Genomic DNA, 27013 nt, shown 5'->3' with positions numbered 1-27013 from the left:
CACTATGTATATAATCCAGAAAACATAGTAACTCTTTTTCATCTACTAGCCACAGCATATAAACGTCATCAGTAACTCCTCTTCATCTCCCAGCCACAGCATATAAATGTCATCAGTAACTCCTCTTTATCTCCCAGCCACAGCATATAAACGTCATCAGTAACTCCTCTTCATCTCCCAGCCACAGTATATAAACGTCATTAGTAACTCCTCTTCATCTCCCAGCCACAGCATATAAATGTCATCAGTAACTCCTCTTCATCTCCCAGCTACAGCATATAAACGTCATCAGTAACTCCTCTTCATCTCCCAGCCACAGCATATAAACGTCATCAGTAACTCCTCTTCATCTCCTAGCCACAGCATATAAACGTCATCAGTAACTCCTCTTCATCTCCCAGCCACAGCATATAAACGTCATCGGTAACGCCTCTTTATCTCCCAGCCACAGCATATAAACGTCATCAGTAACTCCTCTTCATCTCCCAGCCACAGCATATAAACGTCATCAGTAACTCCTCTTCATCTCCTAGCCACAGCATATAAACGTCATCAGTAACTCCTCTTCATCTCCCAGCCACAGCATATAAACGTCATCGGTAATGCCTCTTTATCTCCCAGCCACAGCATATAAACGTCATCAGTAACTCCTCTTCATCTCCCAGCCACAGCATATAAATGTCATCAACAAACCTATTATATAGGCTAATTTACTTAAATAATCTATTTCTTCCATTCAACACATGATCATTCTCCCATTGGGACATGACCATGTTGGTGTAGCTATTGGCACAGGATGTGCCCATAGCTACACCAGAGGTCTGAACATAATAGGCTTCATCAAACAGCAAAACATTATTTTTGAGAATTACCACAAGGAAGAGGCAAATCAATTCAATCAATTTACCATCGTACCCACTATGTTGATTCAGGTATTCACTAACCAACTCTGTGCCATCCCTATTTGGGATGACAGTGAAGAGTGAATTCACATCCATGGTAACCATTAAACATTGCTGTGTTATAATACCATCATGCACATATTCATATAGATTCCCAAGTAACTGTTTGGAATCTCTCAATAGTACTGTGGAACCATCTAGCACTGGTCTCAATAGCTTCACAACAAAGATAGAAAAGAGCTCCATCACCCACCCACCACTCGCTACTATGGGTCTAAAGGGGGGGTGTATAGGGTCCTTATGTATCTTGGGTAACCCATAAAAAGTAGGTATACAGGGATGTTCAACAGTCAAATAACTAGCTAAATCTGCTGAAATAGATTCACCCATGAGACAATCAAAGATACCCACACCTCCAGGTTGGTGGCACAGCACAAAGCATCAGAGACTATCCATGTGCAACTAACAGTGGGTAAAACTGCCTTCCAGTTTATAGCCTGCTACAGACCACCCTCCCAAACCCAGGAACACCACTCGGCCTTCCTGAGAACACTGGAAAATATGAAGGTCTCTCCAAACATCATTATATTGGGCGACTTCAACTACCCAAACATAGACTGGGAGCATTACTCTAGCTCCAACACCCTAGCCCAAAGGTTCCTAGAATTTATAAACTCAGATGCTGTGGAACAACTTGTTACCACTCCCACAAGAGGGGAAAACATACTGGACCTGATCATCACCAACATGGGGACTCTATGCTCCAGACCAGAAGTGAATCCCTCACTGGTAAGATCAGACCATAAACTAATCTCACTAGATATTCACATCCCGACCCCACCCCCTGCCCAGAAAACCACAGTGAAAAACTTCTCTAAAGCAAATTTCACACTCCTCAAAACCGAGGTGGAATCCTTCAAAGCCCCTGGGCCTGTGGAAAATACGGCCCAGACCACAGAATCCTTTATAAACGCATTCTATGAACACTTTCAGGAATGCATGAGTCATACAATCCCAAATAAAACCAAGAACCAATCCTCCAAAGGCAGACATCCTGTCTGGTGGACCCCAGCCATAAACAAACTATACAATAGAAGGAGGAAGCTACTTCATGATAAAGCAAAATCCCAAAAAGGGAAGGCATCTCTGATTAGTATTAGCAAAAAACTGTGGGCACTCATAGAATTGTCTAAGGCCAGCTTCGAGAGAAAAATTGTACAGGACACTAAGGATAATCACAAGGCTTTCTTTAGTTATGTTAGGAACCTGGGTGGGAATTCCCAGATATGCTCAGAATTAGTCCAAAATGACAAAAAATACACCGAACCCACAGACATTGCCAACATCCTAGCTGACAGGTTCAGTGCAAACTTCTCCCCCCCCACCAAAGGGGCAAATATCTATCCCAGCAGAGTGCTGCTCCCCTGACATCTCAAATGCTCAGGTAAGAGCCGCCCTCTCCAAAGCAAAACAGACAGCATCAATGGGACCAGACGGTGTCCCGGACTGGGTCCTACATGAACTCCAAGAAGAGCTAAACCCAAACATAAAACTACTGTTCAATCTCAGCCTTACTAAAGGATATGTACCCAAAGAGTGGCGTACAGCAACAGTGATCCCTCTCCACAAAGGTGGTGCCTCAGCAGATCCTGGAAACTATCGCCCCATAAGCCTGACTAGCTTGGTCTGCAAAGATATGGAAAGGATCATCATGGACCTCATAAATAAAGATATTGGGGACCTACAGACGCTGGATCCTACCCAGTTTGGCTTTGTTAAGGGCAGATCCTGCCTCTTAAACCTGGTCAATTTCTTTGAAACAGTCACCAAGGCCATTGACGAGGGGAAGGTCGTCCACACAGCCTACCTGGACCTCGCAAAAGCCTTTGATACAATACCCCACTCGGGCATTATAGATAAGCTCACCAGCTTAAATATAAACCCCTATGTCACTAGATGGGTTGCAAACTGGCTCAAGGACAGAACACACATGGTTAGAATTGCTGGAGCCATGTCAGACTCCAAACCAGTTACAAGTGGCGTCCCACAAGGCTCAGTCCTGGGACCTCTCTTGTTCGATATATATTTCTTGGAGGTACAGGCCAACACGGAAGGATTGTGGCTGACCAAGTTCGCAGATGACTGCAAACTGGGTGCCATAATCGACTCTCAGCCAACACAAGCATCCTCCAAAAGGGCCTCATAGAAACAGACAACTGGTGCCAGAGCCATGGCCTCAAGCTAAACGCCAAAAAGTGTATAGTCATCCCCTTTGGCAAAAACAAAGTGCCCACAAATTACCACATAGGTGGTAATCCATTAAGTACAGAAGAAGTAATTAGGGACCTGGGGACCCAAGTTGATAGCAATCTCTCATTTGATAACCACGTGACCAAAGTGGTTAGAAAAACATTTTATATAGCCCACCTAATCATGAAGGGATTCACATCTAGATCAGGGGAGGTCATCGTGCCTCTTTACTCATCCTTCATCAGGCCCTTAATTGAGTACAATGCCCCTTTTGGGATGTACCTTACCAGACACCTGCAGCAACTGGAAAGACCCCCAAAAGTACCTCACCAAGAGGATCAAAGGGCTCAAACAGATGCCATATGCTGCCCGGTTAAAGAAACTCCAGCCCTACTCAGTGCCATACCACCTGCTCAGAGGTGATCTGTGCCTGACGTATAAAGCCATGTCCAACCCGGAATTAATGGACATGCTGCACCTCAGAAAATCCAAATCCCATTGAGCTACGCGCTTGAGAGACTTGAACCTCAGCACTGAAATAAATAGGACATGCTGGAGGGTCAGATTCATAACCCGGAGGTTCCCTTCACTCTGGAATAATATTCCAGTCCAGGTTAGGCAGAGTCCCTCATTGACTCTCTTCAAGAGGAATCTTGATGAGTGGATGGGAGATAGTAGGTTTACCCCGGGTATCACTTCTGTGTCACTGTTAGAGGCACAGTATACTAACCTCGAAAAAGGGCATAGCAAAATTTAAAATGGGTGGCGAAAGCCAAACACACTCTGGCTAGGCTTATAAGTGCCCTAGGGCAGATAGCCTAGTATGAACCTATGAACCTATGGTGTAACACAATGTACTTGAGAAACCATGTGCTGAATTTCCCTTGATGTGATTTTAACATATACAGTACTCATCAGTTTATGGAGTGCTCTCTCCATAATGGTCTGTATGGCAAGTGGTGGGTGTCCATCCTGTACACGTGTCCAAACCAGCGCAGCCTCCTGTTCTGAATCTGTTTGCTGATCATTGGCTGTTGATCATATCTGGTCCAGATGCTCTAATTTCTAATGTGGTCATGTAGGGAGATTCCCAAGATTTGGTGCAGGCATTGCATTCAGAAAACCTGAAGCTTGTTCAGGTCTGGCTTGAAGAGGATCCACATTTCCGATCCATAAAGGAGAATTGGCAAGATCAGTACCCAGAAAATGTGAATCTTGGTGGTGTTTGCCCTCTTCCATAGACAACACTTGAGTGAGGCAAATGTGGTAGTGGCTTGTCCAATCCTGCTATGGACTTCAGCTGTTGATGCCGCTTTCTTCTCCTAGACCAGTGACCCCAGATACTTGAATTCTTGCATTTGTTCAGTATGAACTCCCCCCCCCCCCAAGGCGGATGGTGGATTGTGATCTGTCAGTTGCCATCACTTTGGTCTTATCTATGTTTATCCATAGGCATATGTTTGGGAAATGTGGGCGATGCCATAGAGGACATCTGCGGCCTGAGCATCACTGTATGTGAAGTAAAAAAATGGGCTTCATCAGACTAGACTCCAAACCTGTCTTTAAATACTCTCCTCATGATGGCATCCACAACTATGTTGAACAGCAGTGGAGAAACACGTACTAAATCGACTAAGTAAACAAGCAAAAAACACCAAAAGCAAGTGAAAACCAAGTAAGATTACTCAGCAGGCCTTTCAATGATTAAATTCCATTTTAATGAGCGCTTTCGAAGGGGTCAGGGCCCCAACTTTATCATCAGAACAGCAGTGGAGAGTCAGTTCATTCCGAATGCAAACCTGGCTGGATGAGCCACTGTACAATGCTTGAAGGAGTCTGATTCATAGGTTCATAGGTTGGTACTAGGATATTGGCCTTAGGGCCTAGATAAGCCTAGCCAAAATGTACCCTGGCTTTCGCCACTGTGATACAAATGTGATACAAAAGAGGGGTACATTGAGTGAGTGTGATTATTTGACTGTTGCCTCTCTATATCTCGACATTCTCTTTATTTTCTTTATCTCTCCCCTGATGTATGAAGTAATGCTATATTCCTGAAGTGTCACCAGGCATGAGAGGTGATGCTGTGTTCCAGAACAGTTTAGGGATTTCAGCAAAGTCACTACATTTGATTACGAAATATGTCTTGTATGTGCATGTATGCTGGGATATTCTAGTGAAGTACTTAACTTGCAAAGTCATTGGAATATTCCAGTGTAACACTTGAAAATTGCAGAATCATTGTATTTGGCAGGAATTGCTGTTCCTTCTGAGGTGGGTGGCCAACACCACAGAATGCTCTAGCAAGATCCGGCCTATACTGGGAAAGTACTGATTCTCATGACTTGTGGTAAATAACTTGGTTATATATAGCTGGGGCACCCTGCACTCAGGCTGAAGCCTCACCTATGGAGTGGACACACTGCCCAGGACTGTTTTCCCGATGAAAACTCCTGCCTGACTGCAACGGGCCTTCCCAGTCAAGACTAAAGACAGGATGAAGCTTTCTCTTTATCGGTGATGTATACGTTTTTCTTTAAATGTATTGTCTAATTTCATATTTTAGTTAAACAGAGTTTACTTAGTTTTCTATTTTTGTGTGATTTACTGTTCAATTACATAGAGTTTATTTAGTTTTCTGTTTAGTGGCAAAAATAAAGCTTGTTACTAAATAATTTCTTTAGTGTAAAGTGAATTATTTTGAATCCTGTTCATTAGGCAATACATTATCTTGACGACGAGGATGGGATTCGAAATGTTTAAGAAAGGGTTTATATGTGTAACTGCCTTCATTGTTTTGATCTGTATATACAGGAGTATAGCACTCCAATTAAACTGTGGAAACAGATATCTTTACTTTTGTTTAAATCATGCTAAAGTTTACAATTTCTAGAGACAGATGGAATGTTTCAGCCCTACTGCTCACAGTGGAATGTTTTTAAGAGAGATAAGGGATATCGGAGTTTAATGAAAAACACATGTTAAAGAAACATACTGGTTAGAAAGTATATGTGCTAAGTTACATGAATACAGTTTTTTTTTTCCTTTTCAGAATTTAACAAGTGTAATAGCTCCATACTAACATAGAAATACATCAGGATTTAAAGGGTTAAAATGAAAGCAGCTAACAGCCCAAAGGGTAATATGGACATGCCATTAGTGTTAACTACAAGGTTATTAGAGTATTTTAATATTACAGTTTCCAACAGGATGCTAGAATGGGCACAGCATGACAGCAAAGATAATTTTAACATTCCTACAAGATGCAAGTAAAGATAACAAGGGTACATTCAAATACAGTCAGAGACTGTGAAAAAAAAACATACAGCAGGTGAGAAAAGTTCTGAGACATTTGCAAGAGGCAGGTTTTAAAGTAAATACAAACAAAATGCAGTTCTTGTCACAAAAGTAACATTTCTAGAAATCATTATCAGACTGACAGGAAGGTCTACTTGCTAGAAAAGGATATGGGGCATTCTGTAACTGCCAAAGCCTTTGACAATTTCAAATTTGTAAAAATTCATTGGAAACAAAAAAAATATTAAAGCAAAAGTTAGCACAGGCAACGGAGCTAATAGCTAGTAAATTACGTCTTGTTTTGAAAGCTGCAGCATAGAAGGACACACACTCAATGGTGCTATTACAGGCTTGGCCATAAGAGGCATCTCAGAAATTGAACACTAAGTTAAGACAGGTTACTTTTTGTAGCAAAAAAAAGGTCCCTGCATTAAACAATTTTTAGCCATTTACTTGAAAATAAAACAGATAGTGTTCTTTGGGTTATAGCTCTAACTCCACTTCGCTAAATAACAGTAAAAAAAATCACAGAAGATGTCAGCCAGGCATTCCTCTACAGTGCATGTAAATGGTGCATGTTTCTAGAAGGATGAAAAGTACTACATTGGGTTTGCAACCGAGACATTGCAAAAGCAAAACAAACCAATTATGCTTAAGTTACCAGGATGCATGTCAGTTCAAAGGGATGAGTTAGAAGCTGCACAATATGTTCTGCAGCATTGACATCCAGTAAATATTTGCTTTGACAATGCTTATATAGTAAATTCTCTGAGACTACTTATGGCAATGTGGGCTAGAAGAGAGTTTATTAATAGTGCAGGACTAATTCAAAAGTACAGGTTGCAGGGACACCTCAGTATTTTAAACTTAAAAACAAAGCATCAACAATGAATAAAAGACCTGGGATTCCTATTATGCAATGCATAGGTTCACGCAAGACACACCAGATGGGACATGCACAGAAAGTTACATTCAGAATTGAGCTAAGACAGGCATAGGAGGGGTGGTGATATTACATAAAAATAGCTCAAATATCTGTGCCTAATAAATTACAAACATAATCGCTATTTGAAACAATTCCAGCAACTAATTCTGTTAAATGGGAGCATCCTTTTGCTCAGCTATCATTAGAGCAGTGACAACATGCTTGGTTTATAGACAGGTCAGTTAAAGATATAAAAAAATGTTAAAAGCCTGTGTCTTATAATCCAGTAACTAAGAAAATCTTAACATCTTCAGGGAGTGGCAAAAGTAGTTTGTATGCAAAATTATATGCTGTATATCAAGCACTGAACCAGGAGATGCCAGGTACATGTCATATTTATATTGATACTTGGTCAGTAGCAAATAGACTAGCAACATGGTTGCCTACATGGCAGAATAATGATTGGAAAATTCATTCTAAAAAAATTATGAAAAAAAAATTATGGCAATCAATTTAGAAAATAATTAGTCAAGGTACTGTGACAGTTTATCATGTTAATGCACGTTGTTCTGCAGATTCTCTAGAAGGGTGGTTTAATTTTGTTACAGATGAATAAATGAGAATTTCAGAAGCTAATATACCAGATGATTCTGAGCAAATGGGAATGGAAAATGGGCACATCAGAAGTGCGGACACCTGGGAGAAAAGGCCACTTACAGGTGGGCACAAACGAGAGGAATTGCACTTTCGTTAGACTTAATTAAAACTGTTATATTACAGTGCCCAATATGTCAGCATACTCAACAAAGATCCATACCTCATATAGTTCAGGGACATATAGGATGAGGAAAGTTGCCAGGACAAATATGACAAATTGATTATGTTGGTCATTTACCATTAAATAAAGGCTGCCAATATATATGTACAGCGGTACATACTTATTCTGGGTATCTTATTGGTTTTTCATGCCGACGAATGACACAGGTAAGTACTTTAAGAACTTTAGACTTAATCATTTTGTATTATGGGATGCCTTTGCAAATAGAGAGTGACAACGATTCCCATTTTAAGGGAAAAATGGTACAGGATTTTGCAAAACAACATCATATTGAATGAGTATTTCACATACCCTATTACCCGCAGGTAGCAGGGTTAATTGAAAGAATGAATGGCTTACTTAAAGATCAATTAAGAAAATTAGGAAATGGGACAATGCAAAACTAGAGAAATAATTTAAATATGGCATTACAGATTTTAAATAATAGACCAATTTCAGAAACAGAAACACTATTAATGAGAATGTTAACTCCAGCGTTGCAGATCAAACCATATGTGACGACTGAAACAATTACATATTGGGAAACTCAAACAGGTGCATTAGCTCCTACTAGAGCTACATCTGAGACTACAGGATTGAGTCTATATTCAATGAATGCTTGTAAAATACTGCCAAGACAGTTCAGCTGATTGAGACTGGGATTGCAATTCAAATTCCAGCAAAGCATTTTGGTCGGATAGTGCCTCAATCAACACTTGCTTTGAAAGGTGTTCAGGTTGTAAATGGAGTTATTGAAGCCGGTTATCAAGGGGAATTTAAAATTATTCTGTTAAATACTTCAGATGAGAATGTTCATGTACAAAAAAAGGATAGGGCAGCCCAAATATTTATTGTACCTGTGTTAGGTGGCACCATCACCAGAGGGCAGTCACCACCTGTTGCTGCCTTCGAGAGGGAACAAATATTCAGTACGCATGAAATCAATTCAGGTGCAAAAATATGGGTCCATAAACCCAATAAACAACCCGAACAAGTGGAAGTAATTGCTACCGGGAATGATAACACTATTTTAATTATTAAACCAGGAAAGGAAAAATGTGAATATATACCAGCAAATTGGTGTTATTTCGAAAATAATCATACTACTTTTCTTTGATTTCAGATTCCAATTCCAGTGCTAATTGTTGCTGGTTTCGCATTGTGTGGAGTCCCTTTGGCAGAGTGTGTAACACCAGGAGTAAGAGCAATTAAAATTAATTCAATGGTACTCCAGTAGGGATGGGCTGCTAGTATACGAAATAAAATTTAAGGAAATTTTACCCGCCCTGCTGGACAAGGATGTCCTACTACTAATTTGACTTTTGAAGGAAATGTAACTATTTGGAGGGTAAGAAGAGGGCATCTTTATGTTCAGTTACTAGATGACAGACAAGCTACGGTAATAATTAAAAATTACACAGACATAAAATGTTGTAATTGTAAATACGAACAGACATACTGAAAAAATTACTACTTTTGCCAGAATGGATCTGATATTAATAATAAATCAATTGATTTACAGAACATTACAGTATTGTTTTGTATGAATGCAACTCAGATTATAAATGGAATATGGGCCTCTCAAATAATTATATTGAACAACCACCCAGGGCTCACTTTGACCAAATAATTAAAGTGCCTTCTACATGTAAATATGTAGGACAAACATATCAAAAAACTGTACTATATCTTAATGTTACTTTTCCAAAAACTGGTAAGTGTAGACAGAAACGAGCTTGGTAGAGTACCTTATTAGCAGGTATTCGTACAGGGTTAGGAACTTTAAATGCCATTGATGTCGAAGTCTTAGCTAATAAAATCAAAACTGTAGGTCAAAATGTTTCACAAATTATACATTTACAAGCACAGTGGAATCCTACAGTTTGGCATACCCCAAAACAGCTAGTTAGTTATGAGAGAGAATATTTGGATCAATTTAATGCTTCTTTCATAATTTGAATTTTGACAAAAATGTTACTAAGTTTGTAAACTGGACAACATGTACTTTACAATCTTTTTGTGTTTCAATACAGAAGAATTTTGTGCAGACAAAGTTAATGCCTAATAATGAACATATATGGAGACAATTATTTAACAAATGGATACCTAATACTAATTGGATAAGATTGTTTTCTGAAAAAAACAAGATGCACAGATATTTTTTGTACAGGTTATATCATGCATTATAATGTCACAAATGCAAACATAATGTGTCAGTTTGTAACTTTGCCATTGGTATGTGGACCTCCTGTGTGTCCATTCCAGTATTGGCTACCCCACGTGGAAGGAAATTATGTTGATTTCTCAAACCGAATGCACAAACTGGAACACTGTACTGAAACAATGGATGGACTTATTTGTGGACAACATTCCCCTATATATGAATCGTGTTTTCTTCAGTATTCCATCAAAATCTGCAAATGGACTATATTACCTCCCATGTTTGAAATGTTTGTAAAAATAGCACCTCACTTTTTATGCTTAGTGACAAACCAAACATTACTGAATGTTTTAACACATCCTTTTGTTGGTTGTTTAGATAATGTAACTCATTTACATTGGCACGATGAAACTTATGTCTTTTCTCCTGAAACACATGCTAATGTATTTCATACCTGGTTAACAGACAAGCTGGAATATTATAATTTAACATTTAGCTTAAATCTTTTACAGAAAGTGTTAAATAATACACATCTTGAAAAACATTTACAGGTAGTAAATCATAGTATTTTACATCATGAAATGACAAGCATTATTATAGGGAATAAATTGGTTAGTTTAGCCAAGAAGACAGAATCTGATACTGCACACAATTGGTGGGATATATTTACTGGATGGTCAACATCTGCTACCAAATTGTTAAATTGGTTAATACATCCAATATTAATTTTAATGATTGTTTTGATTCTGTTGACATTTTGGAATTGTGGCTTAACTTATTTTGTTTATAATAAGGCAAATACAATCTTAAATGTCGAATACAAGTGAATCAATAGTCAAGTGGCCAAATGTGATACAAAAGAGGGGTACATTGAGTGAGTGTGATTATTTGACTGGTGCCTCTCTATATCTCGACATTCTCTTTATTTTCTTTATCTCTTCCTTGACGTATGAAGTAATGCTATATTCCTGAAGTGTCAGCAGGCATGAGAGATGATGCTGTGCTCCAGAACAGTTTAGGGATTTCAGCAAAGTCACTACATTTGATTACGAAATATGTCTTGTATGTGCATGTATGCTGGAATATTCTAGTGAAGTACTCAACTTGCAAAGTCATTGGAATATTCCAGTGTAACACTTGAAAATTGCAGAATCATTGTATTTGCAGGAATTGCTGTTCCTTCTGGGGTGGGTGGCCAACACCACAGAATGCTCTAGCAAGATCCAGCCTACACTGGTAAAGTACTGATTCTCATGACTTGTGGTAAATAACTTGGTTATATATAGCTGGGGCTCCCTGCACTCAGGCTGAAGCCTCACCTATGGAGTGGACGCACTGCCCAGGACTGTTTTCCTGATGAAGACTCCTGCCTGACTGCAACGGGCCTTCCCAGTCAAGCCTAAAGACAGGATGAAGCTTTCTCTTTATCGGTGATGTATACGTTTTTCTTTAAATGTATTGTCTAATTTCATATTATAGTTAAATAGAGTTTACTTAATTTTCTGTTTTAGTGTGATTTACTGTTCAATTACATAGAGTTTATTTAGTTTTCTGTTTAGTGGCAAAAATAAAGCTTGTTACTAAATAATTTCTTGAGTGTAAAGTGAATTATTTCGAATCCTGCTCATTAGGCAATACAGCCACCCAAGAAAATAATTTTCCTCCCCTGTCGAGCAGAGCCACAGAGATGATCCCCGGGTTGTGTTTCCTATTTCCCATACAATCATCAATGTTTTTTTTGGAGTGCTAATGAGGAGCTTTGTTTGATATAGATAGGTAGTTTGTTCCAGAGTATGGGAAGTCTCTGGGACAGGAATCTTTCCCTCCAGCATGTTCTGTTTATTGTGGTGACAAGGTTTAGGTCCCTAGAGCATGTAGCTCAGAGGGATTGGGATTTCTTTAAGTGGAGCTTATCCAATAGCTCTGGGTTTGACATAGCTTTGTATGTTAGGCAGAGATCGCCTCTGAGTAGGTGATATGCGACGGAGTAAAGCTGTAGTTTTTTGAGACGGTCTGCGTAGGACAGCTATTTGAGGCCAGTAATCCTCTTTGTGAGATATTTCTGCAGCCTTTACAGTTGTTGTAGATGTCTTGTGAGGTACATACCAAAAGGTGCGTTGTACTCTATAATGGGCCTAATGAGTGATGAGTAGAGGGGAACAATGACCTCTTTTTCCTGGATGAGAAACCTTTTGTGATGAGGTGTGCCACATAGAAGGATTTCCTGACTACTGTGGCAATGTGATTATCAAAGAAAGACTACTGTCCACATGTGTCCCCAGGTCTCTTATCACACTTTCAGTGTTAAGAAGACTACCACCTATGTGGAAGCTCATTGGTACAGAGTTTTTACCAAAGGGGATGACAATGCACTTTTTGGCATTGACCTTGAGGCCATGGCTTTGACACCAGACATCTGTCTCAGTGAGGCCGTTTTGTAGGATGATATGAAGGTGATATGAAGTCATTGAAGAGCCACCTCTGTGCACCCAAATATAAGTCTATGATACAAGGTGAAGCAGGGACTAAACCCTGTGGGAGGTGTTCCTTCTGCTGTTATATAGATACCAGTATGCAATTTGATTATCCTGATCAGAACATAAATTACACTTTCAAAGTGCAGGCTACATGTGAAAGTGAACACATTGCCTATTTACCACACTGTACAGAATGTAGAAAGTTATATGTAGGAAAAACTGATAGAACTTTGAAGGAAAGGATACGTGAACATATCTATCACATCAGCATGAAGAATAGATTAAATGCTCTTGCTAACCATGTCAGCAACACTAGTTCTGCGCATACATTTAAGTTCATGGCTATTGCCAGAACTTTTGAGAGCAGGAGAGGTGGAGATATCCGTAATAAGACAGAAGAGTTTAGAGGCCAAGTGGATAGTTAGGCTTAGGCCTGATGCAGGACATTGTCTCAATGAGTATGTGCCACTGAGACCAAAACTGAAAAGACCTCTCTTGAGATAAAACATTTTTTGTTAATTTTTTAAATCGTTTTAGATTAATAAAAAGTTTTTTAGACTAACATTTTTTACATTAACATTTTATAGTACATTTGTTAGCTATTGAAAGACATACATTATATGTGTTTGTATAGATATGCTTCAATGTATGCTACATTGGCATGAATTTATGATATACAAGGGTTGTTTTCTTAAAAGTTTTGATCATGTGATGTTATTTTGCAACCATGTGACATATTCAGACCTATTTATAGGAGAGAATTGTATTTTATTATTTGTGACACCTGAGGAAGCAATTTGTGAAAGTGCTTGTGTTCTATTAAACGAAGAATTCATATTGAACCTGGAGCCTTGCCTGTATTCATATTTTGATTTTGGTTATCTTATACTTGTATTTCTTTGGATACAGGCACCTGGTTGTTGGTGGCTATTTTTCATGTTTGTTTCATTCTAAAACACAATAAAACTGCACTCATCACTGCAGTTCTGAAGAAGTCCTGTCACTTGGATGAAAGCACTCAACTGTGTTTAATAAAGTGCAGCTATACGGTAAAGTTCTGCATCTTTTTCTTAATTATTTTCTCTTTGGGATGTATATGTATATTTTGAAATGTTTATTTTTTTTTCCGTAAATATATATACATATATATATATATATATATATATATATATATATATATATAGATATACACACACACACACCCACACACACACATGCACACACACACACACACACACACACACACACACACACACACACACACACACACACACACACACACACACACGTACACACACTTAGAAAGATTAGATACAGGTATATACATATATATATATATAGAGAGAGAGAGAGAAAGAGAGAGATAGATAAACTCCAAATAAAGATAAAATGGATAGTAAAGGGATTTCTCACAACAGTGGGGATAAATGATAGAGTCTAGCTATTATCTGGGTCTCAGCAAACACTAAAACAAATACCAAAAGCAACACCAAACATCTTCCATAATCCTACACCTAGTGGTCCCCCAATAGCAAAGCCAAAAAGGCAAGCATACATTTATCTAATACTGTCGTCAATGGGGACTATCTTGTGCAACACACTTACCAGGTTAGACAAGGGGAGATGATGGTTAGTTACCTGTCTGGAGCCAAAATCTGCAATATCACATACACACTCAAGTCACTGTACGTCAGGTACCAGAATGATTCTATCATAGTTCCTGTGGGTGTAATTGACCTGAGCCATACCTTACTGGACTATAGGAAAAGAAACATAATACATTTTTTGAAATATGTGTCACATATAAGTACAAGCTTTACACTGAGCATCATTCTACCTTCATTATGGATGATACCACAGTATGAACATAAAATCATTGATTTTAATAATTAGCTTAGTTTCTGGTGTCACTCCTGGAGGATCTGTCAGCATGGGAAGGCATGGTCAACAGTGAGACATTTAGGAGGAGAAGAAAACTCTGTTTAAAGGAGTGCAAAGGCACTTCATAAATCTGCAAGTTAAATTGACTATTGTTATTTTAAGAATTAAGAAGTATATGCAAATGGCACAGGAAATGCAACAAAAGCTATACAGTTAAAAACATTTGACAGAGAGCAGACATCTTTCTGGCAAAACATTAATGACCTTTTGAGGTAGCTGAGAAAGTAAATGAAGTAAATTACAAAATAAGACCGGAAAGAAAAAAGCAGATCAGATTTATAAAATACTTGTGTTAAGGTCTTGGAAGGAAGTTAAAGCTGCTCTTGTTAATTTAGGAGATGAAATAAATAGTAATACCCCAGGATTCAGCAAACTCTACATGGCGTGCAGGAGATGCTGGAGGCAATATGGCCACCATGCGATTCTGGATTAAGCTCCCAGGACATGCAATAGCGCTCCTGCATTATTCCTGCACAGACACAGCAGTATGCAAATTACCCCATTTGCAGGTGAAAACCATGCAAATGAGGAGAATTTGCAATCCAGGAAACTGGCAGCCAGCCATGCAGGACTAGTGTAGTCTACAGAAATGTACTCTGTTAGTAACCGAGTACATTTCTGCAAATTACAAGAAGGAGCCATGACAGCTCCAAATAAAGGGTGTATATTATGTGTAAAACATGCCACTGGCCAAATATATGGCCATTGGCATGGAAAACAGTTGCAAAACTAAAAAAAAAAAAATTACTTTTTTTTTTAGCTGATTTCGTCTGTTTAAGTGTAGGGCAGAGCCGTGCAAATAGGATTGGGCAAAAAAAAAAAAAAAAACTTGAAATAAGCATTCTATCCAAAATCACAATTTTGCCATTATACTCAATGGCAGGCATAAGACAACATGGCCAGTGAATAGTGGTTGCTAAGGGGGAAGGCTCAGTGTGGGACTTGTAACTAGGCATTAGCAGGCAATCCTATGCAAATGAGGGGAATGATACTGAATCCTAGATCCCCCACCAAGGCTAGCCTGCACCCATCCGTGTCAGTGCAGAAAAGCCATGGTGCAAGCTTAAGAGCTAGCTGACATCATAGAAGGGTGTGTCAGGCATACTGTAAGCTTATTGGAGCCCTGTGGCTCAAGTTTGCCCTTAGCATAGCTGAGCTTAGAAAGGGGGTGTGTCTGAGGCTGTCTAGCACTCTTTACATTGCCTAAACGAGTGTGCACGCTGCGCACCTTGTTTTAAGGGGAAAAAAAAGTAAACCAGGAAACAGCAGCTCTGTGCACATCTGAGCACTGTGTTTGCATGATGCACCCCCGGGCTTAAACAGGAAGGCAATGGGAAGGGAACACAGCAGTAGGAAGGTAACCAAGGAGACGTAGCATAGCTGGCAGGGGAACTGTATCAGAATCAGCTAATTACACAGGCAGCAGACCAGCCCAGCCCTGCACACCACTATAAACTACGCAAACACCTTTCTCTCTGTTTTTTCCCAAAAACTCTACACCACCAGTGTACACAAGCAGGGAAATTTTACCAAACAAAAGCAACAAAATGATAGGGGCTGCAGCAGCTATCATAAATCAACATGTGGAAGAGGCTGAGGGTGGTGCAGATGAGAATGCTAACAACCAACCCACAATGAGGAGAAGAAGAGTGTACAGACCCAGGGTAACCTACCAGGGGTTACATGAGCTGGAGATAGTGGAGCACTATAGGGTGGACAGGGACCTCCTACAACAAATTGTTGAGCTGTGCCGGCCACACCTCACACACAGAACCAACAGAGGGGAACCCATACCAGTGGGCCACATGTACCTTCCAAAGGCCAACTGGGGATATCATGGGGATCTCACAGGCATCAGCATCCAGGGTACTCCACCAGTTCCTGGATGCCATGTCAGCACATGCCAGTGAGCACATATATTTCCACAACACCCGTGAGGCATTGGCCAGCAATATGTGTCTCTTCCACCAAATAGCAGAATACCCAGAGGCAGTGGGTGCTATAGACTGCACGCACATATGCATCAAAATACCACCTGGTGAGATGGGTAGGGTCTACATAATCCGCAAGGGCTTCCCCTCCATCAACTGCCAGGTCGTGTGTGCTGCCCATGGCATTATAATGAATGTGTGTGCTGGCTGCCCTGGAAGCTATCATGACTCATACATCTGACATCTGATGCATGGGGACATCCCTTATGGCCACCTGGTGGGGGATGCTAGTTACACACTGGAACCGTGGCTGATGGCACCCATCAGAAATGCACACACACCTGAACAAGAACTCCATAATGAGGCACACGCACAGACCAGAATCATAATAGAGCATGTGTTTGGGATGTTCAAGTCATGGTTCTGGTGCCTGGATACATCCACTGGAGCCTTGCAGTACTCACCAGCTACATGTACCAAAATTGTCATCGTATGTGCTTTGCTACACAATATGATCTTGCGGAAACAGCTGCAGCAGGAATAGCATGGGGCAGGGCCACACAGCTCCCCACCATTGCCAAAGCCTGCACAGGCACAGAGTGACTTGGAGGAGGAACAACCTGAGCCTGCCCCAGTAGGCAGAAGGAGGTGTTCCCAGTATGCCCAGGTCATGGCAAAGAGGCAATGCATAGCACATGCACTGACATGGTAGGGGCACAGGGAATAACACCTCTCTCTGATTCACACATACAGTAAAAGGGATGCCAAATATGACACTATGCATGCTTAACCATGTATAGGGTGCGTACTATGTGCATCTGACATAGTCAGCCCTCCAGCACCATCCTCAATAATGGCACAGTCACAAGTTAAGTTACTCTTCTTACCAATTGCCAAATGGAGTAGTATGTGCTGTTACTTGTATCTATGTATGGATGTGAGCATGCAAGGGAATCAGGTGGCTGAATGGGATGCCAGCAGATAGTAGACACCTATAGTGGTAGCATGAGATCTGTAACAAATACTGGCATCACCATAGTAGCCAGTCCTAGACAAGGTGACAAAACTCACTGCAGGAAATGTGCTGGGCCACATGTGTGTCCATAGGACACACACATACCAGTCAGGGAGGCTCAAATACCCAACAACAGTCTCAGCCAGCAGGACAGGTGTAGACAAACACAATCAAAGGCTGTGCTAAGGCCACTGATTGATGGCTATGGAGAACACCCCCCCCCCCAGACCTACACAGACAGACTACAACAGGTCAGGCAGTGGGATGTTAGTTCTGAAGGGTAAGAAGTCAAAAACTGAAATGTAGGTCAATGAAACCAAAGACCTGTAGTACACTGATATGCCTCTAGTCAGCATGATAGGTTAGAATACAGAATGAAATGGAGCAGCTGAAATACCAGTACAGTCATAGCAAATGTGTACAAATGTCAGGTGTGCCCCCCAATCCTATGCAGAAATGTACTAACAGTCAGGTGTAACCACCCCAATCCCATGTAGAAATGTAGTAACAGTCAGGTGTGCCCCCCCAAATCCTATGTAGGAATGTAGTAACAGTCAGGTGTGCCCCCCAATCCTATGTAGAAATGTAGTAACAGTCAGGTGTGCCCTCCAACCCTATGCAGAAATGTAGTAACAGTCAGGTGTGCCCCCAATCCTATGTAGAAATGTAGTAACAGTCGGGTGTGCCCCCTCAATCCTATGTAGAAATGTAGAAACAGTCAGGTGTGCCCCCAAATCCTATAAAAGTTAGGTATGTCCCCCAATCCTATGTAGAAATGTAGTAACAGTCAGGTGTGCCCCCCCAATCCTATGTAGAAATGTAGTAACAATCAGGTGTGCCCCCCCAAATCCTATGTAGAAATGCAGTAACATGTATGTGTAGGTATAATAACAGCGGAGCACAGATTACCTGAGCTGACCAAGGTAGCAGGATAGATTGTAGCATGTGTACAATATGCAGGGCTGTGTGTGTTAGGTTGGTGTGTGTCGTATATTGTGTGAGAGTGGTCAGTACGTATGCATGGTGAGGTTTGTCCTGGTGGCCATTGGCCAGTGCTGACGATGACAGGGACAAGTTCTCACAACTGCAGTGCCAAACACAATGCTTCCCAACAAAACACATTACAGCAGTAAGCCATAGTAAATGTTTGGATGGACATGGCATGAATGTGGGCCCAGATATACAAGCAGTACACAGGGGGAAGTACCCCAGACAGACAGTGTATAATATGTAGCTGTCAAATGGACACATCCTTGAAATTGTACATACAGGTTAGCAGCACATTATTTAGGCTTGTAGTAGGGAACACCAATGTCATATGGCCAAACACTGGCCGACCACAAAAGTCATAGAAATGAAGTATTGAGAAACATCTGATGTCCCTGCACAAGCCAGCATAAGTGGAATGCCCCATGCATATCTGTGAGTCAGACGCAAGTAATGTTCATGGCACACATTTATTTATTTTTATTTATTGCAGTTGATTTACCAGGATAGTCCATTGGGCCATAAAGAACCCATTTTCAATGGAGTCCTGGGGAGAAAAGCTCCAAGCTCACCTGCTCCTAGCTCACTCCACCACCACCCACAGGTACCTCTCTGGTCTTATGCCTGCTGTTTGGAATGAGTACAATATGACCCCCACCTCTGTATGGCAATAGTTAAAGAATGCAGCATGCAGACCAGCTGTCCCATACAGGTGTGTCCCTAGCTGTAAGGAGCACCCTGCCAGCATCCACACCACTGGATCAATAATTACAGAAAGTATGGCATGAACACCTTGCACACCTACCCTGTCATCCCAGGGGAATATAGTGTATTGCAGTCTGGGACTGTCGGAGTGACAGAATGCAACAGCCTGCTACAGCTGTCCTGCATCACTACCAAATGTCCTACATTCCTCTGCCAAGGACCTGTGTCTCACCCGTACTGCCAATGTATGTTATGTCATGGACTCCCAAATAGCATAACACAGTCCACAGAACTCAAATGCGAGGCCATGTGGACAAATCTCAGTAACATGTCCACCATTTCCTACTGCATGAACTGTGGACCAACACCAAAATATTGCTGGGATGAGGTGATAACTATAGGGAACATATCAGATAATGTTTGCATACTGTATGGAAGTGGATAGAATAATAGAGGTGGGTAGGAGCATGGGCAGCATGGACTGTGTGAAGTCTGAAACACAGCCATGTGCACATACTATTCCTGGCTGCAAACACATGAATGGGTGGATACAAACCTGCTCGTAAACCACAATGTGAGGGAGTAATGTCCAGAATTATGACCCCTGCCTCTAGGTAACCTGTGTGAATCTGTACAGCTGTGAGGTATGGCCAAAGCAGGATATGGCCATACTGTCACATTGATGGATGTACAAGCATGGGATCCTCAGCCACCACTGTACCAAGGTGCTGAACCATTTACTCAGACCCAGCAGCAAGTGTCTGCAGCTTCCCCTGCAGAATGGCATGATTGTGCAAGAATATGTAGGCTGCTGACCACAATACTGGACACAGCTGCATTCACCCTGTGTTCCCTAGGGCATCACTGCAAGCAAATATGTACACCTGACAGTACTTGATGACATAAAACATCACAGTGTAAAACAGTACATATGTCTGAATATCTCTGCTAACACCAGGACCATGTAGCAGAAGCAGCACAGACACAATTACCTACAGTAACCCACTATCCTTTGCCCATTTTGACCCCATATTGTCAACCGCTCTACAGATATCCTGCAGAGATAGTTTGCTAGCTGTAAGTGTAGAACACAAAAGTCTGCATTGGAGTACAATCTACCTGGAATGGAGTCACACATTCAGTACAGAAGGTCATACTGGGCATGCTCCCACACTTAGAGAAATGAAGGCCATGTCAGACAACAAAATAATGAAAGGTCATACTGGGCATGCTCACACACAGTGCATGTCTGACAACAACAGTGGACCATACATATCTGACAGTAGCAGATGTTAGTGCATACACTCCTCAGTACACACCAATCATGCTTTGTACACACACTGGATAGGAATACAAACATATATCCAAGGACAACACACTATAATCGGCCAAAAATACACATACATTGATGTGTTGAAGAGAGTGACAGGACAAAGAGCCTCCCATCATGAGGCCTTTCCCACCCAGCATACATTCAATTGGCTAAAACCACATGATGTGCAAATGTCAATCGCCGTAGACATTTGCCTCTGGTATCCCTCAGCACTATAGTGTCTGCAGTGCTTGTTCTAACTGTGTAACATGACTGTACAAGTCAGTAGTCATCTAGCAGTATACATGTACCTGTGGAATATAAACCTGTGTGTGCCTGAGTGTTGTGCGTCTGCCTCTAGATGAATGGGTTATGGCCCATGTACCCACACTGCACTCCCCATTGCCCTACTATGGCAAGCCTGCTGATGTCTTCACCTTGAAATACACCTTTGGGAAAGTAATAGCCCAGTAATCTCATTGGCACGTCCTATAACTGTGTAATGCTATAGTGTGATGTACTTGTCAGGTAGGAGTTCTAATCCCAGATGTGGCAACTGTGTGTGTGTTTGTCTGTGTAGGGATTACTGCTTTTTAGGCCAGTCACACTCACTACAATCTCAAATGCCCTACTTTGGTAGGGCTGTTGATGTCATTCACTTTGAAATACACCTTTGGGGAAGGGGTAGCTTGGTAATATATGTAGTGCATCCTATAACTGTATAATGATGTAGAGTAATAAACTAGATAGGTAAGAGTTCTGTTCTCAGACATGAAAACTGTGAAACTCTGTGTGTGTAGGGATCATTTTTTTTGGCCATTCACAGTCACTACGCACACCTAAAAATGGAGAACATTGATAACTGTGCAGTAACAAAGACCTGATCCAATGCTCCAGAGAGCACCCCTGCAATACCAGGTATAGCTCTCACCACACCTGTTGGCCACCAAACCAAGACCAAAACAGTAAAGGTGGAGGAGTGTCCACATTCACCAAGGATATTCTCATCACCAGGCTACTTGTCCAACAGAATGTGTCTGAAATACCTCCAGTGCAACAAACAGTAGGTTAGACTGCATTCCAAATTGTATAGCTTGCTGCAGATCCCCCACCATGACCCATGATATCTATTACAGCTTTTGAAATATACTGTGAAATATTATGATACAAGCAAACACCCTAATACTGGGTGACTTACACTACCTTGCCATTAACTGGGAAAACTACTTGTGTACCAATACATGTGCCCAATGGTTCTTGGAAGTCATAATTCCAAATGCCCTGGATCAAGTAACCTATACTGCCACCTGGGGTTCAAATATCCTAGATCTGGTCAATACCAAAATGGGAAATCAGTGCTCCACACCTATGGTCACTCCATCGGCGGTCATGCCTGCCCATGAGCCAATCACCCTTAACATCAACATCCCTTTCCTACACCCCAGTAAGGAAACCTCCATAACACACATCTCCAAAGGCAAAGCCAATGTCATGCTATACATGTCAGACATGACTTAACGTCATGACACCCATGCAGATGGGAACTGAAAGGACGACTGCTGAATTGTATACGAAGGCACTGTATAAGCACATCCACTCGAGCATGAATTGTGCCATCCAATATAGAACCAAGGCACTCCCCTACCAAGAAAAGGAAGCCACTGTGGTGGCCCTCTGCCATAAACATACTGTACTACAAAAGGAGGAAACTGTTGCAGAAACGGGGAAATTTCCAGGATGCAAAATACTCCCTTCCCAGCTACAGTAAGAGGCAAAGATCCCTCATAACATCCACCAAAGCTACTTATGAACATAATATATCCAAAGATGTCAAAGACATCTGCAAGCCGTTCCATAGCTATGTGAGGAATCTAAATGGCAATGCTCAGAACTGCTCTGAGCTTCAACAGGATGGTATTAAATATACTGCTCCAAGGGATATTGCCAATATCCTGGCAGATCGATTATGTGCCAAATGCACCCCCCTCCCAACTCCCAAATGGCCCATCTCAGCATGAAAAGATTGTCATATTCCGGTAATAATGGCCACACAGGTAAAAAGCACACTCTTCTGAGCTATGACAACAGCAGCCATGGGACCAGTCAACATCTCGGGCTATGTACTACATGAGCTACAAACTGAACTGCCACCTCATGCCATGTCTAATCATAGCCACACCTCAGACTTCATGCCCACTGTGTGGTGCACAGCTGCAGTTATCCCAGTCCACAAGGGGGGATCCACCTTGCATCCTGGGAACTACAACCCCAGCAGAATGACATACCTGAACTGCAAGGCCATGGAATGTATTATCGTGGAAATTAAAACAAAGACATTGGCAACCTGCAAACACTAGACCCTAACCAAGTTGGGTTTGTGAAGGGCAGATCATGGCACCCCAACCTGAATGACAACTGTGAATCCATCTCCAGAGCTGTAGACAAGGGTAAGGTGGTTCACATAGCCTATCTGGACCTCACCAAGGTGAAGTACCACATAGGTGCCAGTACATTAAACACCTAAAGTGTGATAACACTCTAAGGGACACAGGTGGACAGTGGTCTCACCCTTGATAACCACATTGCCACAACAGTCAGGAAACCCACCTATGTGGCACACCTCCCACTAAGGGCTTTACCTCCAGGAAAAGGAGGTCATTGTCCCACTGTAGCCATCTCTCAGTAGACCTAGTACAGACTACAATGGCCCATTACTTATGTACCTCACAAGACATCTGCAACAACCACAGAGGCTGCAGACATACCTCACAAAATGAATCACAGGCCTAAATAAGATGCCCTATGCTGACCATCTGAACATCATCCAGCTATACTCTGTCATGTAGTGTGTTCTCAGAGGCAATCTCTGCCTAACATATCATGCCATGTCAAACCCACAGCTGTTGGATATGCTACACTTAAAGAATTCCAAACCCTCACAGCCAAATGCACCAGGGATCCAAATCTTATCACAATGAACAATACATGCTGGAGGGATGTGTTCCTGACCCAGAGCCTCCCCAGACTCTGGAATAGACTGCCCATACATGTCAAGCAGAGTGCCTCTTTGGCCCTCTTCAAAAGGAACCTAGATGATTGGATGGGAGATAGGAAATTGACCCCAGGGATCATGTCAGCTGACTTGCTAGACAGGGATGCAGGGAAGTAAATATTGTGGGAAGTCATAGCCAGGGAATTGTCATGTCTAGGCATGTATAGGCTCTAGGGCCAATAGCCTAGAATCAACATATGAACCTATGAACCTATGAACTACACGTTCCATTGCCCAACCTTTGCAAGGTTGCTGATGTCATTCACTTTGAAATACATCTTTGGGGAAGGAGTAGCTCAGTAATCTATGTGACATATCCTATAACTGCATAATGCTGTATTGTGATATACTAGCTAGGTAGTAGTTCTATTCCCAGACATGGCAAGTGTAAAGGTGTGCGTGTTTGTCTGTCTGTGTAAAGAAAAATGCTTTTGAGGCCATTCACAGTCGCTACAACCTCCATTGCCCTTCTTTGACAGGCCTGCTGATGTAATTCACTTTGAAATACACCTTTGGGAAATGAGTAGCTCAGTAATCTCCATGGCACAAGCAATAACTGCGTAATGCTGTAGTGTGATGTATTAGGTAGGTAGGAGTTCTATTCCCAAACATGGCAAGTGTAGAAGTGTGTGTGTTTGTCTGTCTGTGTAGGGAGCAATGCTTTTGAGGCCATTTACAGTCACTGCAACATCTATTGCCCTACTTTGGCAAGCCTGCTGATGTCATTCACTTTGAAATATTCTTTTGGGGAAGGAGTAACTCAGTAATCACTGTGGCACATCCTATAACTGTGTAATGCTGTAGTGTGATATGCTACTTAGGTAGGAGTTCTATTCCCAGCCATGGCAAGTGTAGAAGTGTGTGCGTTTGTTTGCCTGTGCAGGCAGCAATGCTTCTGAGGCCATTTACAGTCACTACAACTCCATTGCCCTTCTTTGGTAGGCCTGCTGATGTTATTCACTTTGAAATACACCTTTGGGAAAGGAATATCCAGTAATCTCCATGGCGTGTGCTATAGCTGCATAATGCTGTATATGATGTACTAGTTAGGTAGGAGTTCTAACCCAGACATGGCAACTGGGAGACTTAGTGTGTGTTTGTCATTCATATCTTGTGTGGAGGTGGCAGTGAGTGTGTCACAACTGCACTCCTTGTGGATTGGGTTTTGCAAATTTCTTATATGGTGGGCCTATTATATGTCACAATGTCCACCTTACAAGGATAACAGATGTCAAACAGCAGAGAGGCTGGGGTAGACAACCCATACCCCTACATGTGACATCAAGGCCTGGTGAACAGTATAGGTAACCCTTGTATTACCCAGCGAACACCCTCAACCCATGTCTCATACACAAACACACTTGGCTAGTCAACAACCATTATGCTGGTAGTTCCCTGCATATTGCCCACAGATAGTAACCATGGTGTGATTGCAGTGGACTACAGAGGGCATGGCACCCTTTCCCATCCCTACACTAGGCACATAACTGCATACAGTGCTCCTTCACTATGTTCTCCACTGGACGCCTGCAACAACTGTAGAGCCAGTAAATATAATCCACAAAGGACATACCATGCCTTATACGCATGCCCTTTATGGACAGATGCCACTGACACCAGGGAATACCTGTATCATGCTGTCAATGTAGGTGCAGGATCAACCTGGTGTCCATTGTCAGTTGTCACCACATGAGTCCAGGAATGGCACATCTGATGATAACAATTTGTGTACACAACATGGGCCAGACCCCCCAGGTACACTTCCACATATCACAGAACATGCATGTGGGATGTGTGCACATCCCATACACCGTCCATGTCATGGACTATAGAACACATATATGGCAAGCATTGCACAGCACTGGCCACCCACAATAGTAACCCAGATGACTGGATGGTGAATACAATACCCATCTGTGTGGGCCATTCAAGACACTACACCCCTGAGCCACACAGCAGACCATTGTCATGTGGCCTGATGCCAAGGTATACCCTTTACCTAGCCTTGCACAGCCTTCTGGCACAATCAACTACTACACACATGTGAAGCAATGCACCCATGCATGTCAGTACTGACAACCTGTGTCTGTGTGTATGTGGAGTATAATGATTTGGACACCATTCACACTCACTACACCTCCCATTAGCTACTGAAGCATGCCTTCTGTTGTCAGACACCCTGGCATACCCTTTGCCCATATATCATCCTGATAACACCTGTGGTGCATGTGATACCTGCATTATACTATATTTTGGCAAACTAGCTAGTTAGGAAGTCTAAGCCTGACCCTGCCAACTGTGATAATGTGTGTGTGAGTCCCTGAGAGACTGTGGCTGTGTCAACCTTGACACCTGTTCATGTGGACAGGTACATGTACTACACCTACCTTATCCCTCCTTTATCACTGTTGCGGATGTCATTCACCATCAAATATACCTTTGGACAGCTCCCCAACATATAAGCTCTGTGGGGCATGTAATAACTGCATAGACATGTGATAGCAATACATATTCAGGCAGGAGATTGAAACCCCGTACTGGTAAGCGTGTGACACAAACATGCTTAGGTTTTACTCTCCCACCCCCTCCCTGTCTTACATTGTCTCTGTCTCTCTCACTCCCTCTCTGGTGGATGTGGAGAAGTACACCTGCGGTGCTTAGGCAGCAGCTTGTGTTTTGTAAGGGATGCTCATGATCAGCTGATGGTCTCTGCACGAATTGCATTCCCCCACTAGCTGATTACATGTGGGACAGCTGTGGTAACATTCCCATAGCCAATTGCATGGAAACACACTCCTATAACTAGGAACATCATGCGGGTGTTTTTCATTCACTGTAAGCAGGACTTCATGTCGGTGTTTGGCAAACAGCATCACAGATGGTAGTGGGATATATCTTTAACAACATGCACTGTGCAGACAGGCCAACAAACAGGAAGGATATCCCAGACATGACTAGAGAATCTAAGTGTTGGAGTAATGTTGATTTAACAGGGTTTGTGTGGATATGGCTGGTCTACATGATTTAATACCTGTCATGACAGTGCTATGTGTTTGAGGAAACACCCACATGTAGGGTTATCTGCAGACTGGCTAGTGTTTGGAGTATTATGTGTCTTGTGTTACTCACAGTTCACCTATCTTAGAAATGCAGAAGTATAGCTTGAGGATTGCAGTCAGTACATGGTGACAGCCATGAGAGTTACTGACTTCATATCCCTCACAGGACATATGTCACAACA

General features: G+C 41.8%; 1 protein-coding gene and 1 long non-coding RNA gene across 2 annotated transcripts in view; one reads left to right on the top strand and one right to left on the bottom strand.

Moving 5' to 3' along the window:
* The window catches only part of LOC122816063 (sulfotransferase 2A1-like), a 371350-nt gene that overhangs the window by 48674 nt on the left and 295663 nt on the right, over window positions 1-27013 (bottom strand). The window lies entirely within an intron of this gene.
* LOC122809724 lies at window positions 5440-9715 on the top strand. The gene is made up of 2 exons (XR_006365942.1): window positions 5440-5669; window positions 9315-9715. It is a non-coding gene; the product is annotated as an uncharacterized LOC122809724 (long non-coding RNA).

Source organism: Protopterus annectens, chromosome 1.part1, assembly GCF_019279795.1.
Source record: "Protopterus annectens isolate FY-2018-M chromosome 1.part1, PAN1.0, whole genome shotgun sequence".
Lineage (NCBI taxonomy): Eukaryota > Metazoa > Chordata > Ceratodontiformes > Protopteridae > Protopterus > Protopterus annectens.
This window is presented reverse-complemented; position numbering and strand designations above follow the sequence as displayed.